Source organism: Stegastes partitus, unplaced genomic scaffold, assembly GCF_000690725.1.
Source record: "Stegastes partitus isolate 25-593 unplaced genomic scaffold, Stegastes_partitus-1.0.2 Scaffold877, whole genome shotgun sequence".
NCBI lineage: Eukaryota > Metazoa > Chordata > Actinopteri > Pomacentridae > Stegastes > Stegastes partitus.
The window spans coordinates 105,610-113,765 of record NW_007578608.1 but is presented as its reverse complement, the minus strand read 5'-3'; positions in this window follow the sequence as shown (position 1 = coordinate 113,765).

Below are 8,156 nucleotides of genomic sequence, written 5' to 3'. Positions count from 1 at the left end.
TCCTGATGAAGCAAGTGTGTTTCAGAAGATGAAGATGACCCTGCAACATCGCCAGGACCTCGTGCATGAGCCACAGAGAACCACAGATGTCTTTAAAACATTCCCACAGTTTTTAGATGTCAAAGGACTGGTGAGTTGTACTTTTCTTTTTTTTTTTTAAACTCCATTGTTTTGTTTGGTTGGATGTAAGCAATGAACAACACACTGACCACTGGCTTGATGTATTTGCATGCATCTATGATCAACAGCTAAATCAAGACTTCCTGCTGCTGTTTGGAGCTGAAACAGCCTCCAAGATGCTTGAGAAGTGGGACACAGCATTCAGGCCCAAAGTTATCAAAGAGGCCAATCAGCTGACCCAGTCCACTGAACTGTGCCGACTTCTGAAAGCTGCTGAGAAACTCACAGAGAACGATGACATCAATAAGCTACATGACATGCTTGGTTTATATTCCAAACAGCAAGTGCTATTTGCTTTGTTGTTTTTTTTATAGTTTAAAAGTTAAAAAATACCATTAGCCTATTTAGCCAAGATAGCTAGCGTAGCTAATCTTACTTCTGTAGCTTTGTTTAATTATTTTTGCTTGATTAAGCGACTGAATTTAATGTCTATGATTATGAAATAAATACACAACAGCACTATTACAACTATAAGTCCATGTGTATTGAATTTATTATGTTATTAATTAGTTTATGTAGTTATATATTAAATCAACAAGAGTGTTTAGGTCCTAAAAAATTTGTTACAATAAATAGATGATTAAGTTAATATTTTCCTCTTTTTTCTTTCAGGCACATTCTGCCTTAAATGAAGTGGAAACACAGAGTATCTTGAAAGGCCAGTCAGCAGCTGAGTCAGAAGACCTACCAACAGATACCACTTCAGTTGTGCTGTAAGTCATTGTAATATAAATAAAAATGTTTATACTTGTATTTTTTGCATATATGAATTATATATAATGTTATTTATGTTTTTATAGGAAGAATACACATAAAAATTAAAGTGAGACTATTGAAAGACCAAAGACTGAGAACATTCAAGGAAAGAACGTTTAAGGAAAAAACAGGAGGACAAGGCACAGTTCAGATGGACAGCTTGGAAAGGAATGAGAAAGAAACAAGCCCTGTAGTAACAGCACAGACCCAAACAGAAAAGGCAAGAACAATAGTTTGAAAGAAAACTATATACACATACTAACAGGGGCGGTTTGTCCATAAGGGTGACGCGCCACCAAAGGAAAAGAAAAAAAAAGAAAAATAAAGAAGTATCCACTGTCAGCTTTCTGAACTCTTTAAACTGCCTGTATGTCATTGTCCAATCAGCGTGAGGCCCTGCTGCTTGGAGTCCCGCCCCTTTTTTGGGCAATTTTCAGTCTGACTAAAATCGCCTCGACCGCTCTCATTAACTGTAATGTAAGAGTTTCTTTTTTCACATAGCAGACTCTATAATGCACTGTCTATGGGTTCCGGGAGGACTTGCGTCATGCGTATCACGTCAGCTGCGTAGACAGAGCTGGCTGCATTCAAGGTCAAAGATGGCAAACTGTCGGAGCATTTCTATCACGTCTTTGAAAGATTTTCCCTTTACTAACGAAGATAAATTGGCAACAAAACAATTAGGACCACCAAGACTAAACCTGAACATCAAGCAAGTTTCCCTAAAAGGTAGGAAATCTTATAATTGAGGATTTTTGCGGCGGTGCTATGAGCAGAAAGGCTGGCTAGCGGGTGGCTGGTGCATTGTTCTGCTTCCCGTGTCTTCTGTTCCACCCTGACGGCGTGGACACCCTCCATCTCGTGGACAGCGACAGGAGTCACTGACATGCACCACCTGTCTGAAAAGGTGAAGAAACACGAGTCGTCCAAGATTCTTATGGACAGTTGTTTAAAGTTTTCAGCTTTTGGCCTTGTGAACATCGCTACTGAACTGGATGAGAGCTACCGGCTAGCAGCTCGCCGACACGATGAGGTGAGAAGAAACCGTCACATCCTGACTCAACTCATTGATTGTGTGAAGTTTTGTGGAGTGTTTGAGTTATCCATGCGGGGAAAAGACTAGCGTGACGGCATTTTTCGTGGATTGGTGGACGTGGTGGCGTCGCTGGATGAGGTCTTTGAGGACCTTGTGATATTGTTTTTATGTAAATATGATCATTAGAGTTCATGCATATACTCTTTATTATTGCGTCGATGTACACTATTGATCTTGCACTTAATGAATGTTATCTTTAATTGAAGACTGTACATACTGTAATAAATTGTGTTTTTTCATTATATTAAGTTTCCTTCTTAATTTCTATTGAAGCAGTTATCTCTCCATGTTCGAAGGGAATGTATGACATTTCTCCTGTTGATAGCCTATTGAATTTATCATTTACTGAAGAGCCAAAACAATTTTATTCATGAAGACGTCATAGGTGGCTCTAGCACATGGTATTTAGTTTCCAGAGGTAAAGGGAAAATGTGACCGCCAGTTGAACAGGTAACTTTTGTCATAACAATTGCTCCCCCTGAGAAATTTCTCAGGAGTCGCCACTGCATACTAACATGTACAAGATAATTCAGACATTACAATAATTCATATTTAAATACATGATGAACTTAATATTTTCTTTTTTATAGGACACTAGTGCAGAAAAAGAGGAGACACCGAGCATTTTTGAAGACTTCGCAGAAGCTGCCCCAAAAGACCAGCAAGAAATGATCTCGACTGTATTTAATCAAGAAATGTTCTCTGGACACCTGAAGTCTTTTCAAGACGGCAAGTATTACAAGGACAATAAGCTACGAGGACAGCAAAACTTATGTATCAGTTTGGCGTTATATATAGATGATTTTGAGGTTTGTAACCCTCTGGGCACCTCTAGAAAACTTCATAAGATTACTGCAGTATATTGGGTAGCTAAATTTACCAGCCAGATTCCGATCGAATCTTAGTTCAATTCAGCTAGCTCTCTTAGGTTAAGGTGTGGATGTCTAACAATATGGTTATGAAACGTTTTTTGAGCCACTGACTAAAGATATAAGGTGTCTAGAACAAGAGGGGATTTTTGTGGAAGTGGTGGATCAGTTTGTTAAGGGAACTGTATATTGAGTAAGGGCCAATAATCTTGGTCCACATGGTCTGGCAGGCTTTTGTGAAAGTTGTACTGTTGACTGTTGACGGCCCCACCTTGTCTGTTGGATGGGCACATTGGCTGTCTGTGTTTGGCTGTTTCCTCAGGTCCCTAGACTGCTGGAGACTGAGTAGGCGGTCCTACCTGCTTGGCACGCTCAGGCCCAGGCTATAAAAGGGCCAACCCCTCAGCTCCTGCGCTCTCTCTCTTCCATGCTCGTGATTTGGTTTGGTGTCATTTTTGGTTTGGTTCTCACATCAGACCACACTTCGCACCACATCACATCCCAGCACCCAGACATCCACACCCACACTACTGACATCACTGACGTTCACACCTCACTTTGACAGCATTGTTTTAACTAATATGAATAAAAACTTATGTTAAATCTGGCAATACTTGTGTCGTCTCCCCTCTTTTGCCACAACCTATTTGCTGGGTTGTGACAAAGTGGGGGCTCGTCCGATTTTGATTGTGGCACTCACATTGGATTGTGAACACGAGGGAAATTTGTTTGGCACGCTGCACGCCCTTTCTTTCAGGGGTTTACTCAGTGGTACATGCCGGTGTTCATTTCACGTGTAACTGAGCGGGGAGAAGACACAGTGTTTTGAATTGTTGTAAGTAGGCTGGTATTTGTTATAAGTGTTGTTCATAATTTGTTTCTTTGTTGGTTTTACCTTGAGGCAAAGAAGGAGAGCTTTGTTGTTTCCGGATGTGGGTGATCTGTGCCGGCATCAGGAGGACCAGCAGCAGTGAGGAGTGTTTCCCTGACAGGCTGTAGCGGCGTTCCCCTTTGGGTTCGTCGGTGTTTGGGGTAGTGTTGTGGCCAACGTGGCTGGAGCTTTGCTCGGGAGCACATCCGTGGCTTTGGGAGGGTTGCTGGCGTGCCAGTCGCTTTTTCCACCCATCGGGCTAAAGTGCATAAGAACCCACCACCAGTAGCTGCATGAAGACGAGGAGGGAGCTTAGCTAGCGGGGCCCTAATACGTAGTTAGTGGGAAAGCTCTGAACCTGCTGCAGGCTAGTCCTTGCCCTCGCTGTTTCTTGACTGTTCCAGATCCGGTGTGATTGTTGGTTTTGTTCCTCTGTCCTTCGATTGTGTGTTTTCATTTATTCGTGAGAATGGCCGATGTAGATGCGTTTATTGTCGCTCCGTCGGAAGACGCTTTGAAGAAACTAAAAAAAGAACAGCTGCTCAGCCTGGCAGAACACTATGAGGTGGATGTTCCAGAAAAAAGCCGTAGAGATGACATTGAAGCTGCGCTGATGTCCAGACTGGTTGAACGAGGCTTCATCTGTCAGGATGAGCAGGTTAAAGGAGCAGCTGCAGAGCTGTTCAAGTTCTCCGTTCAGACGCACGGGCTGACGTTTGAACAGCAGAAAGAACTGTTATTGTTACAGTTGGAGCACGATCGGACAAAACATGAGTCGGAAATTCGAAAGGACATTGAAACTGAGAAAATCCGGCAGCAGATGGAAAGAGAAAAATTAGAGGTGGAAGGATACCACCTGTCTCTGAAAACTGTCAGCGGTAATCAGGGACAAGTATTGAAACCTGAATCACAATCATTTGACGTCAGTAATCTGCACTGGTTGCCTCCGTTCAATGAGAAGGATCCTGACACGTTCTTCTCATTATTCGAGCGTGTCTGTAAGGCTAAAGAATGGTCCGATAAGGAATGCGCTTTGCTGCTTCAGTGTGTCCTCACAGGGAAAGCACAAGAGGCCTACTCATGTTTAAGTGTAGATGATAGTTTTGTGTTTTAAAAAAATAAAGTCTGCGGCGCTGAAACCATACGAGCTTGTCCCAGAAGCATATCGGCGACGTTTTAGGTCGTGGGACAAAACACCTGACCAGACCTACGTTGAATATGTACGAGATCTTCAGACACACTTTAAACGCTGGATAACCGCTCTGAATGTCTCTACTTTTGACGATCTGTGTGAGCTCATTGTTTTGGAGCAGTTTAAGAACGTGCTCCCGGATCGTATTGCCACGTACATTAATGAGCGAGATGTCAGTACAGCTGCTGATGCTGCTGTTTCAGCAGATGAGTTTGTGCTCATTCATAGGGACAGGTTTGGGGAGCGTTCCGTGCTGATGCTGGCTGGAGAGCCAGGGGTGCTGCAGCTGAGGCGAGGCATTCAGGGACACTTGGTCAGTTTGGATCAGACACTAGAGCGCCTGGACAGTTTAGGTTTAACACCAGCTGCAACTGTTGTCATGAGAGGGGCCACTGGAAGGCTGATTGTCCGGTGTTGCAGCTTAGAAATCAGGAAGGTGAGCCTGTCGTTATACCTGCTGCGTGCCACTACCTATTTGCTGGGTTGTGACAAAAAAGGTGGTCCATGACACTCACTGGAAAAATGTGCTGCTCACTCTTTCCTCAAAACACCAGCAAATGATGTCATACCATCTGGATAGTGGGGACCTTTTCAAGCCAAAACTTTATGTTGAAAATGTGAAAGTGGTCAGGGTTTCAGAATTGGATCCATCACTCAAGTGTGAAATACAGAAGAAGTACCCTCATCTAGACAGTGTGTCTAAATCAATTCACCTGTGTGGGACACAGTATGTGGCGGCCATGATTTTATTTGCTGGGCAATGCAGTGGCCTCCCAGAATTCCATCAGATTGAGACCATTCTTGTCAATGCAGAAGAGGTGACATTCATTTGTAAAAGACTGTGTTCCTGGTATATTGAACATTTCAGGTCCTATGAGCTTGTTGAACACACCTGTGCAGACCTTCTTTTCCTGGATCCAGATGTGCTGGTGGATTACCACCCTCTAACAGCATACACAGTTGGTGGAAAGCTGATGGTGACGCCAAGGACGTTCCTTCTCTAATAAAGCATCTCAAAATGGTACGCTCTCCCCCCTCCACCCTGTGTCCTCTTCTCCTCATCTCCCCTCTCATCCACCCTCTTTCTCTCCTTTCCTCTGCATCCTATGCTCCCCTTCCTCACTCCTTTCCTCTTGCACTCTCTTTTCTTCTCTACACTCTTTCTTCTTACAGTCTCTCTCCTCTCCACTCATGTCCCTCTTTCTTTCCTCTCCTCACCCACTCCTCTCTCTTCTCTCCTCTCACACTCTCTCTCTCCTCATTAAGCATTACTTTTTTGCTGAATGAATTGAAGGCTTTTCCCAAGTATGGGCCAGTTGAGTACAGTGATTGAATAAAAACCTGGTTATAGACTTTTTTTTTTCTTTTTTTTCTAAATTTGTAGACTAAATTATAAGCAAATCAAAGTAAATCAGCAGATTAATCTGGAAAAAGATCCTTATTTGCAGCCGTACGGTATATAGGGGTGTGCCATCTTCAACCCTGGATCCAAAATGGATCCATTCTGGGAGAATGTCCTATGGACAGACAAGACAAAACTGGAACTTTTTGGCACATCAGCTCTATGTTCACAGATGCAAAAATGAAGCACATCAAGACAAGAACACTGTCCCTACTGTGAAACATGGAGGAGTCTCTGTTATGTTCTGGGGCTGCTTTGCTGCATCTGGCTCAGGGTGTCTGAATCTGTGCAGAGTACAATGAAATATCAAGACTATCAAGGTATTCTAGAGAGAAATGTGCTGTCCAGTGTCAGAAAGCTTGGTCTCAGTCACAGGTCATGGGTCTTGCAACAGGATAATGACCCAAAACACACAGCTATAAACACCCAAGAATGGCTCAGAGGAAAACATTGGACTATTCTGAAGTGGCCTTTTATGAGCCCTGATCTAAATCCTGTTGAACATCTGTGGAAGGAGCTGAAACATGCCGTCTGGAGAAGACACCCTTCAAACCTGAGACAACTGGAGCAGTCTGCTCATGAGGAGTGGACCACAATACCTGCTGAGAGGTGCACAAGTCTCACTGACAGTTACAGAAATCGGTTGATTGCAGTGATTGTCTCAAAAGGTCGCGCAACAAAATACTAAGTTAAGGGTACCATCACTTTTGTCCAGGCCTGTTTCATGAGTTTAATTTATAAAATAATTCTGTTAAACCACGGTTCAAAAGCAATGTCTGATTTTCATTGGATAATTTTCATAGAATTTTTATTTATTATGACTTTTGTCAGATTCAAGTTATTTCTGTGACCATTGTGGGTTTTTCTTTCATTAACCTGAAAAGGCCACACTGATTGATGTAATTCTAACAAACTCCCCTCACAAGTACTCCTCTGGTGTATTCTGTAATGGCATAAGTGATCATTGTTTTATTGCCTGTATTCGCAAATGCCAGTCAGTTAAATCCCCTGGACACATAACGCAAAAGCGGAGTCTTAAAAATTTTGATGCTCAAACCTTCTTGCATGATCTGGCTGAAGTTGACTGGGGAAGGGTTAATCTCATTCCATCTGTCAATGAAGCTTGGTCCTTGTTTAGAGACTATTTTAGCACAGTCATTAATAAACATGCTCCCTTGAAGCAAATGCACATTAAAGATCGTAGCAGTCCTTGNTTAAAGTTTTCAAGTTGAACTTACTCAGAAATAAAGCTTTCCATTTACAACCTAGAAAAACTTGTCCGCCCAGCAAATTTCTCTCATTGTTGTCCTAACTAAGATTTTCTAAACAGCACAACAAGGATTTTTAATTTTTGAATAGATTTTTTTAGTCAAGTTGGGAACGAGTGGGAAACCCCATAGATCAGTGACGGTCTGAGCAGGTCTGAACGAGCCCAAACGGACCTTGTGCTGAACTTGAGCAGATGAGCTATGTGATAGCGGTCCGTCGTTTTCTGAACTGAAACCCCCAAGAAAACTTGACCGAACGTGGTCAAAGTTAATTGTGAGCTGAATTGTTAAGACCATTACGGATTTTCGCCTGACTGTTTTGATTAATGCGTGAGAATGGCCGATGTGGATGCGTTTATTGTCGCTCTGTCGGAAGACGCTTTGAAGAAACTAAAAAAAGAACAGCTGCTCAGACTGGCAGAACACTATGGGGTGGATGTTCCAGAAAAAAGCCGTAGAGATGACATTGAAGCTGCGCTGAGATCCAGACTGGTTGAACGAGGTTTTATCTGTCAGGATGAG